General features: G+C 41.4%; 1 protein-coding gene and 1 long non-coding RNA gene across 3 annotated transcripts in view; both read right to left on the bottom strand.

The window, feature by feature from the left end:
• Positions 1-12502, bottom strand: part of LOC108061560 (pneumococcal serine-rich repeat protein) — a 73731-nt gene that overhangs the window by 9796 nt on the left and 51433 nt on the right. The gene's annotated exons all lie outside the window — the stretch shown is intronic.
• Positions 86-5922, bottom strand: LOC138912412 (uncharacterized). 2 transcript variants are annotated; one of them, XR_011417955.1, is made up of 3 exons: positions 5624-5922; positions 5302-5540; positions 86-510 (listed from the first exon to the last, which is right to left on the bottom strand). It is a non-coding gene; the product is annotated as an uncharacterized lncRNA (long non-coding RNA). The 2 variants fall into 2 exon arrangements; XR_011417954.1 differs by lacking the exon at positions 86-510 and adding an exon at positions 4924-5204.

Consider the following 12502-nt stretch of genomic DNA (forward strand, 5'->3'; position numbering starts at 1 on the left):
ATTGGTTTTGTTATGTAATTTCTGCGGCTGCTTTGCGGATTTCTCTCTGCTTGTGCGTTTTTTTGGATTTTTGGGTTTATTTTTTATCACTGTTTCTGCTCTTGTTGTTGTTGGTGTCTTTTTGGCTGTTTTGGCTGTTTCTCCTGGCTCATTTATGGCTACTTTTCGTCTAATGCGTGCAATTTAATTCCTTTTTAGCTTTCTTTCTAGCTGCTACTGCGCTCACTGTTTTTTATTGTCACATTGTGTACGTGCTTGTTGTTGTTTTTGTTTTATTTATTGCAATTCAAATGAGTCTTTGTTGTTGTTTGACTTGATGATGATAATGATGGGATTTGCTATCTGGTTGTTGTTGTGGTTGTACAAAATGCTCTGTTCTTGTTGTTGTTGTGTTTTTTGTTGTTTGCTAAAGTTTTTGGTTTCTGTTTCTGTTTTCTGGATTTGGTTTTTGTTTTTTCTTGCTTGGTTTGCTTGCTACACTCATTAAAATTGGCAAATACAAAAGCACAACTAGAAGTAGAGAAGAGAGAAATTCGTAAAAAACGTATTAGCAAGCTGGGGACTGTGAGGGGGTGGTGAGTGGGTGGCGGGAGGAGGGTGATTGGTTGTGATGTTGTGTGGTGTTTGTGCCATGTGCAGAGTAAGTGATGGAAAACAGCCTCAAAATGTAAGAGAACAAGAGGAAGGAGACCGAAAGCGAATCGAATAAAAGCTAAAGTGGAAGAAAATAAGGAAAAATACGCCACGGATTTTCCTAATTGAGCCGAGTCAAGCTCTAATTAATGAGTCATTGAGAATGCTCCATTGAGCCCAAGAGTTCTTTATGGTTTTTTAAAAACTTCCTTTCAATTTAAGTAATTTTTTTTTTAAGAGAAATTTAAAAAAATCAGTCAAGTGCTTAAGTTAAAGCACCATATTTTTAAACATTCCCTTATTATTACCCTTTGAATAAATTAAACTTTTAATAATTTTCTTTTTTAATTAACCATAAGTGAACAAAGTAAAGTGTAATCTGTGTAACGTTTCAAAAGCAAACATTTGTAAACTTTAGTTAAGCGAAAAACTCCAGTTCGACATAGTTTTTAATACATTTCCAAACAGATAATTAATTCAGTTAGGTCCTGCCGTTTGGGACATGCACTTAATCGCCCCCAGAGTTTCGTTGAAACTTTTTTCATACATTTTTAAAACGATAATCCCCTTAGTTTTTGGCCTCGCTGCCGAATGGCTTTACAACCTTTTGCGATTGCTGTCCCGTAAGTCGATCACGTAGCGGACTCGTTGTCGGGTAATGTAGCATAATCAAATTTAATCTATGAAACTGCCCTCGTAGCCGCAAATTCCCAATTCGGCCACATCAAATCCCCCAACCCACTCCCAACTCGTTTACCTCGGCAACTCTTTGGCCAACACAATTCATCATTCAGCTATACCTTTGGCAGGCCACGAGCCGAGGAATTGTAACGTTTTGCATAATTTAAAACGACAGGCCACAGCCAGCCACTTCCCTGTTTCCATTTCCACATCCACTTTCACATCCCAGTCGGGACCACTAGCAAAAAAGGCTTCGTGAAGCGAAAGTCCTTTGCCACTGTCACTCAGAGTGTTAATTTTTCAGAGCTCATTGATGGATGAGCGCGTCGGTTGACATTTATGTACGATGCCGGCCTAGACTTGCACAAATGATGCCAGCTAGCGGCCCGTTAAAAATTAACGCCATCAGCTTGGCTTGGCCACACTTAACCCCATCCCATCCCCTCACTTGAGGCTCTGGCAACCAAAACGAGTTAAACATATTAAAATTTGCTTATGCAAAAAAGGTTGAGAGGTCCCAAATTCTCCGGAGACACTTAACATCACGTACTTTAAATATGTTTAACGCAGCTTAAGTGGAATGAAAAGCGCCAGGATATGCGGCACACATAAGCAAAGCCCCAGAATTGCCTCAATGTTTCCTTCTGCCTTTGCTTCTGTTTCTGTAACCATATGCCATTGTCAATGGCAACCTCTGTTAGTGGCATTATGTCACAAGTTCCTGGAAGTATCGGGCTGCGGCTGGGAAGGAGCCAAGCCGGCCTATCGAGTGTCTTAGTCGCTCCCTTTGTGCAGCGACACTTGCCACATTTCTCCTTCGAGGGCTTTTGTGTCACAATTTTGTGAGACGGATTCCTGGCTGGGCTTGGGCCTGGATTTAATTTCAAAATCGTGTTCGGGGTCAGCGGATCAACTGTGATATGCTACGTAATCCTAAACATGCTGGGTGAAAGGTGAAAGATGAAAGCTGATTTACTGTGCTTAGTAATGAAGTGATATTTTTGGTTAATAAATAATTTATAGGATTTTTCTCATTACTTTCTTAACATTTTACTAGATATTTAAAGCTTAATATATGATACTTTACTTTATCATACTTTATTAACCAGTTATGGGCAACCCCAACTGACTACTTAGGCTTATCAAAATCGTACCTATGTTTAAGACGCCTCACCCTTTTCCCAAGTATTTGACCCTATTAAGATGTCTGTTGCCACCTCGTTGGGCGCGAGCCCCTATTAATTTCCCGTTTCTTTCGCCCAAGTTAATACAATTTGTATCCCCTTTCGCCCCTTTGATTCCGTTCGCCCTAATTGACATAAACAATACTTAATTAACATAAAACTAACATTCCCGACCCGATGGCAAACCCAATTTAAACAGCCATACGTGCGTAATTAAGTCCGCCCTTGGCGTGCCACGCCCCCAGTATCTCCAAGTGGTTTTATGCCAGAGGATGAGGAGGAGGCGGAGCAGGAGCAGGAGCAGGATCAGGAGGAGGAGGCATTATGGCCGGGGGACTTCTGCCCGCGCTAGTGTGAAAATCAAAGTGGCATTAAACGCACGCCCACGCACTTGGTCAGAATTCGGTTGGATATCTGGTTTGTTCGTTGGCTGGTTGGTTGACTGCCTGCCCGAAAAGGGGGCGTGGCAGTAAGTGCGACCAATTAATTCCTCCGGTTTCTGGCGGCTACGGTTGTCGTAAACAACCGACGCGATTGCCGCCAGCCAAGACAACAGATGTCACTTAATATTATTAAATCTGTGCGTTTGTCTGTGCACCGTGTTTGCCTTAAATCTTTTTTGGCCATAAATGTATTTGCACAAGGACGACTCAACGTGCCGTTTGCTGGGATGTGAGTGAGTGAGTAATCCGATTAAATGACGAAAATTATGCCAGGGAATGCAGTCTTCGTCGGCAAAGCTCGATGTCCTCGAAAGCGATGAAGGGGCTGAAACCTTCGCCTCGCATCCCATTCGGCACAATTAAAATTCCCCTGCTGATTTCATTTCTCACACACACACATATCTCACAGCAGGCCATGGGCAAACGTTTATTTTATCCTTTGAAAAGTTACACGGATAATTATCATTCGCCGCCGAGAAGGATGCTCTAATCGTAATCTCCAAAGAGATTCCATCGCATTGAGAAGTGTTTCCAAGAGATTGCCGCGGATTAACATATTTCGGGGAACTTGAGCTGCTTAAGTGCATTGCATTGCATTTAGGCCCCATTAACACTCAGAGTGCCAGAAATAGCCATAAGATGATTAAATAGAAATAACGCCTGGCCATTTGCAAATGCAGTTGCAGGGGGTTTGGCAAAGCCCACTCAATCTGCTTTTAGTGTGATATTGATTTATTTCCTAATAAAACTACCTGGCTGTGGCTCTTATTTTGCCATATGTGGAATTAAAGCTCACATGAAATGGGAATTTTTTGCCCCAACAGCTTTTTTTGAATATCTCCTATCCGTTTGGATTTTTAATACCATTTACTCGTAGAGCAAGAGGGTATATTAAATTAGTGCAAAAGTATGTAACAGATAGGAGGAAGGAATCTAGCCATGTCCGTTTGTCCGTATGAGCGCTGATATCTCGAAAACTATAAAAGCTAGAAAGTTGGGATTTTAAAAATGTATCAAATCGGACCATTCATTAAAGAGTTTTGAGCAAATATTGGAACTCAAGCAATACAAGCAGTCGCTTTGCTGCACTCATGTCTTCATCGCCCTTGCACTTCCTTTAGCTGAGTAACGGGTATCTGATAGTCGAGGTACTCGATCTTGTTTTTTCAGGGCACGTCTTACTTGGTATTTACAATCCATAACCATAAAATGCTTTAATGTTTCGGCGAACTACTACTGGCGAGAACACATTTCGCTCATTCTTTTAGCAAGTCAGCAGCTCCTTCCGCTCCGAGTGAAAGCAGCGCCTGCAGTTATGCAATATTATTTTAAAGCAAATTCCACTTTCACAATGCAGCACACTCCCTTTTCGTGTGTTTCTGTTGTTTTCCCTTCCAGCTGCCAACATTTCTCGGTGGCTGCTGTCAGCGGCAAATGCAAAAGCCAAAGTCGAACGGAATGCCCGTTAGTCGGGGCGTTTCGGACTCTCAGTTTAATTTGAATTGTTTGCGGATGGCAAGCATTTTTAGTGCTACTAAGAGCACGAGCATGACCACGCCCTGTCCATAATCTTATTAAGTGCGCTTAGTTCCTTAATAAACAATCGTAAAAACTTTCGAAACCCTGGCGAGTGCAGCCAAGAGTCCTGTATTTCAGCCACATTATTTCCGCTTATCCCTCACCGAACAGAGAGGGCAAATCTAAACGAGAAATTACGAACTCACACACACAGAGTTTAAGAACTCAACTTTTGTGACGGGCGATGCAGAGAGAAAAATATAATAAAAGTATCTAAAGGTTTAATGGTTCCTAAATATTTACGACTTTGAACTTATGCGATGATTTACTTTAAACTCAGGATCATTTTTTATATTTTAAAGTTCTAATTGTCTTGCAAATACATTTTTCTTAAAACAGGATTTAAAAGATATAAACCAAGTAATATTTCAACCTAGAAATTTCAAACCTATGCTGTGTTACCTGAGCTTAAACATTTTCTGTAAAAACTTTTGGCGTCCTATGGCTAGATCTTTTTTCTCAGTGCAGTTGTAGCTGCCCCAGCGCCTTCGGTGGCAAATTCAATTAAATAACTGCACAGAAAACTTTCGCAAAACACAATTCAACAAATTCTTGAATGCCTTGCTACACTTTTGACAAAATTTATACACATTCTGTCGCCGCAAAAACATTCCACAAAGTTGCTACCCCAAAGTGAGGGGTCCGAGATTCGAGTTCCATTTTCCACAGCGACTTCCACGGCCATCTAAGCCAGGTCAGATGAATTGTTGACCAGCAAATATATAAGTGGCCCGGAATGAGCTAAAAACTGTGGCCCAAAAACTTTTACTTTATCCACTCACATTGAAGCATGTCGGCCGGGTTGAAATGAGTTGAAATGAGTTTGCAGTGACCACAGGGCGGCTAGCTGAGATTCAACGTGGCATCCACATGAGAGATCCTCATGGTTGGAGCATCATTTTATTTCACTTATCGCTTTTGGCCACCGCACCGCACGAGCCAATCCGTAATGAAGGCCCCGGCATAAAGTTTCATTTAAGCAGATAGCAGCCGTATGCTGGCCAAACAAAAACAGGGGTAGCTGAAAGGAAAACGGAAGGACGGAAGACAAACAAAATGTTCTGGCCTGGCCCGAAGGCAGCTGCCAGCTTCTTTTGGACTTACGGAAATTCTTGTTTACGGCCCCGCACTCGCATGTGCATGTGTTTTGCTTTTCTTTCTCGGCTGATTCATAAATTCGCACGGACTCCTTCTGCTCCGTAAATTGTTGTTTAATATGTTTTGTCTATACGTTGTGTAATTGTTTCTCCGAAACGCACACACACAGAACTTTTACCAAAAGCTGGCAACAAAAATATTTAATTTAACCTTGAGGTGAGAGAAAAAACGAGCATGTCTAAATTAATACTGTTTGCCAGGAAAGGATTTAAAAACTTTCTACCGGCTTTGTCAGAGCGACTTTCAGTTAGAAGTAAAAATAACAAAAAAACCGAAGCTTTCTCCCTCGGATGTATTATAAATTCAGTCAAACGGGATTTGCCAAAGTAGATAATCCACACGATGGCTCCAAGTACAGCGTATTGAAAGGCGGGCAGGTCGTAGGACTTCATTAAATGACAGCGCATAAATAAGAAACGCAAACAAATGGCTGTCATGGCCAAAAATATACAAAAATACACGAGGACGTATGCGTGCCCCGTATCCAAGTATTCAAGCATCCAAGTTCGATTTGTGAAACTCTTATGGCGCAGCTCTTGTCGCCTGAAAAACTTTTTCGTTGTTTGTGCTTACAATGTAACGTGACAGGGGAAATTAATTGATTTATGCTGCCAGCGGCAGAGAAGAAGGAATGTTTATAGGAACGAACGATGCACAGACCAAAAAGTCAGGGTGTTCAAAATGTAACTTAATAGTTTAAAATAAATTTAAAAAATATTAAACGAGTGTTTTACAGAAACCTCTTATAAAGACATCCAAAGGTATGCAGCAATGTATTTTTATTTGAAAAAGATCGTGTTCTTATTTTCATTGCATACTTCCAGACACCTTTAAAAGTGATTTAAAGTTTTTTAAAGTAAAGCATTCAGGTTAAGTAACTAAAAATCAAAACTAATCATTCAAAAATTTCTCGCCATGTGTAATTTCATTCTGCAGCATAATCAGCACGCATGCCCCGACCAAAGCTGCACAATTTTTCGCAATAACTCAGATGCAGCTCAGAAGGCAGCTGCTGCAGTCGAAATTGGAAAATTTTTTGAAGGCTGCAACCGCACTGGCTGGGAAAAACCTGGGCTGCGGACGTGACCTGGGTTCCTTGGACCATATTGATTCGTTTATGTTGTGTAATTTGACAAACATAAATAAATTAGGCCAGCGGAATGACGACGGAGCGGAGGACGGATATTGGCATGGCAACAGGAAGCGACAGCGGCAAAGGCAGAAATAGAAACAAAGGAGACGCAGGAGCTGGAACAAAGGCAAACAGAAATGGCGAAACAGAACGGAGAACAGCGAACGTTTCCCCAGCGGAAGCGGAAATCTCAGGTGTTTGCTCTGGCCTTTGTTGCTGCCTCTCTGTGTCGCTTTCCCCGCTTTTCCGCCTTTCCGCCTTCCGCTCTCCGCTTTCCCATTTGCCTGTGCCAGCTGCTCGCGTCTAAAACAGCTCCCCGGCTAATTAATCTTATTTTGGCATTTGGGCTGGGAATTTTCGCAACAGCTCTCAACATCATTTCCCAGCTGGGTTATGGATACGAGTGAATATGTGCTATATGGAGTGTGGGTTATGGGGAGCTGAGGAGCAGAGGAGCACATCCACCAACACGCACTTAAAGTAAGCGCATTCTAAACGCTGACACTGATGCTTGACACGAATGACGTGATGAATGTCTCCAGAAGATGTTCCTCTGCTCTTTTTTTGACGAATGTCTCTGGCCGGAACAGCACGCAAAACAATTTCAAGTGTCGTCGCTGCCATTCAGGTGCTCCATCATACGGGCATGTTCATTTGTTGCTGCCTCCTACTACTCCTACTCCTCCCTGCTATCACCACTCAATTCCCCACTCATCTCACCTGGAACCCCCTTTCGCGAACTTGCAGTTTGTCAACGACAGTTGCATAGAAATGGCACCGAACTGAATCGCATAAATCTCACGAATCTCCAGCAAGAGTAACAAAAAATAGACTGATAGTGTCCATTGTGCAGACTAAAATATACTTCCTACACAGGAAAAAAATGAATGCACTTAACTGGTTTAAAAACATTTTTAAATTCCCCTTTAAGTTTATTAAGTATGTATTTAGTACTATTTATATTTCATTTAGTTTTAACTATTTCCAAAACATTCCTCTTCATTTTTACCAGTTTTTTCTCTGTGCATTTAGGAATAGAAATGCAGATGCTAGACTCGGAGCTGTGCAGAAATTATGAATGGGAAATGACTTCACCGCTCGCATACGTTTTTCATTCGTCGACTACACAGCGACTATTCAGTCCCACAACAGAGAACACGAGCAGAGATTGAATGGGATACTGTAACGCATGGCGTATATGTATTATTTTTTGTGAATTTCTGATAAAGCTTCTAACTATTTGTCCACTTCACCATTTGAGCATATTCATTTGTACATGTAAGCTGATTACGATTCAGGGAAATCGTCTGCTTTATTTTTCCTATTCAAAGATTAGCGCAGCACAAGTTGAAGCCAATGTGTGCGTGGGCTTGACAAGAAATTATTGGGGGAAGATGGAGAGTCAATATTGTGCCATGGCCAACAAAAATATTATAGATACAATTTGGCATGCCAGTCATCGAGGAAGAAATCCATTTATAGTATTTGGTTTTTCACTCGATTGGACAAAAGGAAATGTTTAATGTTATGCATTCATTTTAATTGAATTTCAAGCTGAAAAGGCTTCCTAATGTTCGTTTATTGTTCATTTTAGACACCTTTAATTGGATTGAGAAATATTTATGAGTAATTAACTTACATAAACGAATAAAACGATTTAATCACAAAATTAAAAGCAATTATTAAGCAACAAAAAGTTTGAAGATAGTCGAGGGATACTCAAATGAGCCATGGCAGATGCCAAATCGAGATCTGCACTCATCAACTTTGCCCCTTTTAGAGCACTTTGATTGAGCCGAAAAGCGTTCCATTAATAGCCAGACAAAAGGCAAGAGGATGTCCGCAATCGAATATGTTGACCATTTGGAAAAGTTCCCCGGAGATTCGGTGAAAGGCCAGCTGCACTTTGGGTTAACGACTGGTCGAGTGGAGTGGCCAAAGTGTTTTGGGCTAACGAGTTTTTGCAATGCTTGTCATACGCAGCGATCCTCTATCACTCAGTCCCTTCCATTAAAATTGGCAACAGTTAAGTGGGAAAGAAATTACAATTGGTAATATAAAGCTAATCCTCTAACGTCCCCACTAAACCACATTCTCATGCACTCCAACTCTTACATATCACATCACACATCCCACATCACACATCCATCCAATCTCGGCGTCAAGTTGAAAATGTAATTTGAGCGCAAATTACATTTGAGTGCGGAATTAGCACAGTTGTCAATCTGTGTCCGAGTGTCCTGTGTGGAGTCCTGTGTTGCATCATATTAATGGGCCCAACCACATTGTCCTGGTTAGCTGGGGGAACCAAGTTGAAACATCCAGCAGGCAGCCATCCAGCACCCAGCCGTAACTCGTTTACGTCTGCTGCAGGTTGGAAAATGTGGAAATTTGAAAATTCATGAATTCCTCTGTGCGATGAGATGAGGTCAGAGCAAACGCACAGGAGCTGTTTACATTCAATTTACGGCGGGGAGCACAAGGCGAGGTCCCGGGGCCAAGGTTTGTTTTCCCCTCAGTCATGATTATTTTGCAGGGAAAAAAAAGAAAGAAATGGCATCCCATTTCTGTGGTCCAATCAAAGGACGCCGCACAGCTCGGTCACCTGTTGGCCAAGCAATTAAATTACGCCGTAGACAATAATTGCATGTAATTAACACAAAGACAAATTGCCAAAATGCAAATGGACGACATCGTGTGCAAGCTAAAATGACCCGGTCGATTGCATTATAATTATTATTCTTTCGGTTTGACGTCAGTGCAAATGCAAAATAGCCATAACCAATACAGTTTGCGAATTCTCAACTCTGTCGTTCCATCTCCTGCTGTTTTTGCATTTTCCATGTTTTTCATGCTAATTTATGAATACAAAAGCCTGCCTCCCGACCTTTCATGCCCGGGAACACAGTGCGTATGCTTAACCAGGCGCACACGCTGGAAATTTATGCAACAGCGGCCGAGTCTGTTGGCTCATGTCCATCCTGTCTTTGTTCTACGGCTCACAGGCAGCAACATTGAACAATACCTAGAATTCAGATCCATTCTGCCATAACGAGCAGCTACAAATATTAACATTTAATCCGGGATGTCAGGGAAATTACAACATTGTCGCTTGATTGATTGTTAAGCTGTTTGATTTGCGTTTCTTAATCGAGATTTAAAGCGAGATGAGAAAAACATGCATTCAACTTAAGGCAAGAATTTAGAGTGACAGCTAGCACTTAATCTGCGATGTCTTTTAGTAATTGATTGATTGGTAAGCTGTTCGAATTAGATTTTATAAACAAAGTAAAATACATAAGAAATCTACAAAGAAATTTAACTAGAAGGTAGGCCATGTATGTATTTTATTTCGATTGTTAAACCTGTAATTGGAATTTGAATATTGTCAAAACATTTTCTTTTGCTCCAAGCATATTGTATAAATGTTACCTTTCTTTTAACAAGATTTCGAATTTCTCAAAGCTTTTCTCCCTTTTAATTTACAATTCCTGCATGTGCACAACCAAGTTGGTTAATGGTAGCTGGCCAAAAACCAAGCAGCTTAAGGGCTCATCCGCCTGCTCCCGGCTTTCAGGTTTCCAGGTTTCCAGAGCTCTGGTCAGACTGCAAATTGCTTATGCTCTTTGCGTAATTACAAGTGCTGTCAGAGCCACCTGAAACCGGCCACGCCCCCCGCCCTTCACCTCACCTCTGGCCCCCCAAAACAGAACTCATGCACCCATATGATATATGTAAGTCCCCTTCCCAGGGATGTGTGTTCAAAGTTGGTTTTAAAAAATTTACATTGCCAAATGGAATGAATATAAATTTGTAAAAATATTACATTACGCTCGGATGTCTAGGACAGCCGAATAGGGCTCAAGAGGGGGAAGTTGGCTTATTACTTGCAATGAATAAATAAACATGGGATCGTGCGAACGCACAAATGTACTGTGCACAAGTCCTGCGAATATAACAGTGTGTCCTGTATGTTGCAGGGCCAACCTCCTCCTCCCAATATCCTTCGCTGTCGCACAGTCGGTGTTCATATTTCGCAAATAGTTGACATTTTTCATTTGCATCAATTCCGCTGGCACATTTCGCTGTTTGTCTCTTCCGAAGACTCGTTTACCGTTATGGTTATTGAAATTGACATTCTACCAGCACTGTTTTGCCGTCGAGCAAGGCCAAATTAAAGACATGTCCACGCCCTTCCCTTTATATTCTTATAGCGGATACTATATCCCTCGTTGAGCTTAACCAAAAACGGACAAAGCTGGGGAACCGGATAAAAAATATTTTAATATGAATCTGAAGGGTATACCCTCTGATTATTAATTCCTACTCTCTTGTAACTTACTAACTGTTAGTTTTAATCATTTATATGAGAATTTTTTAATACAATAACATTATTATATCTTAAAGCTTGGCTTCAATATTACTTTTTATATTAAAAAAAAAACTTTCATATAAAACTGGAAAAAACACGGTCTGTAAGCTTTCGTATAGCACACATTTTAGGTTCGTTTGGCCTTTTAAAAAAAACCCACAAGAGTGTTTAAGAATCGGCTTCTTAAGGTCGGCTAACTGTCTCGAATTTTTTTTTTGTTTCTACTTCAGCTTCTGCGACACATTGACAGCTTCGCGCTGCCTTCCCATTTCATTTTCCTTTCCATTTGCCGTCGCCTGGCAATGGAAAACTGAGGACCGGCACACGAAATTGACTTTTTCCGTTAATATTCGATGCAGTTTACGGATACGCTGTACGCCACACTTGCAATATCGCCAAAGCAATATTTTTATTCCCCTAGTGCATTACTCTAATCATCAAAGGTGAGTTCCCCGAACCGGGCCCGTTTTTCCCCCTTCGAAGGCAATCTGCGAAATGGATATTCATCTCATTTTGTTTGCCCTTGTCGGCTTGTGTTTGTTCGCATGCAAAGGGAAAGAGTAGCTGGGTGAGTGCAGTCTATGGGTTTATCAGCGCATTATTGGATTAATCAATCAACTTGCAACAGTTTTCCTTTCAAGGAGTGATTTCCATAGTCAGTCAGCCTTGGCTAAAAGTGTGCGCCTGCCCAGGGCTATACAATACCTGCCTGTATATATAGGCAAGCGAATATTCAGCCTCTTGATTTATTGCCCTGTGGGTGGGGATTTCGTGGGTGGAGTCAAACATTTGCCGCGCTCATTAAGCGAGGATTGGCAATTTAACAATTTGTGAATAATTAATATTCAATTATGCAACTGCGTGTAATGATAAAGAAAGCGAAAGCCGAAAGCAAAAAATTCGAAACACAATCCATTATCCGGCGCACATGGCCCTGTTGATGGATTATTTATGTTGCGGTAATTATACAAAAGGGTTCGAGTGCGAGTGCGGGAATGTAGAGTCGAACAAAGAAACCGCTGCAGGCCCATAGATACAGCAAGAACTAAACTGTTATCGCCGACCAGCTGCTGGATTTTCCCACCCATTTTTCACGCCCCCACTTTTTGTGCGTCTGGTGCTTGGGATTTTTTGCAATAACCGCAGTGGCGTAGAGCCCGCAGCACTCGGGGCCATCAATGTAGGGCCATTCCATATGTCGCACTAAGGATTGTCAAAATATTGGACATGTTGGAAGCACTCACACACCCGCACAAGCACACACATACTTATGCGGCGCATTTAGCATCATGTGAACAAAAGCAGGTCAATACTTTTGTGT

The sequence above is a fragment of the Drosophila takahashii genome, chromosome 2R, assembly GCF_030179915.1.
Source record: "Drosophila takahashii strain IR98-3 E-12201 chromosome 2R, DtakHiC1v2, whole genome shotgun sequence".
Lineage (NCBI taxonomy): Eukaryota > Metazoa > Arthropoda > Insecta > Diptera > Drosophilidae > Drosophila > Drosophila takahashii.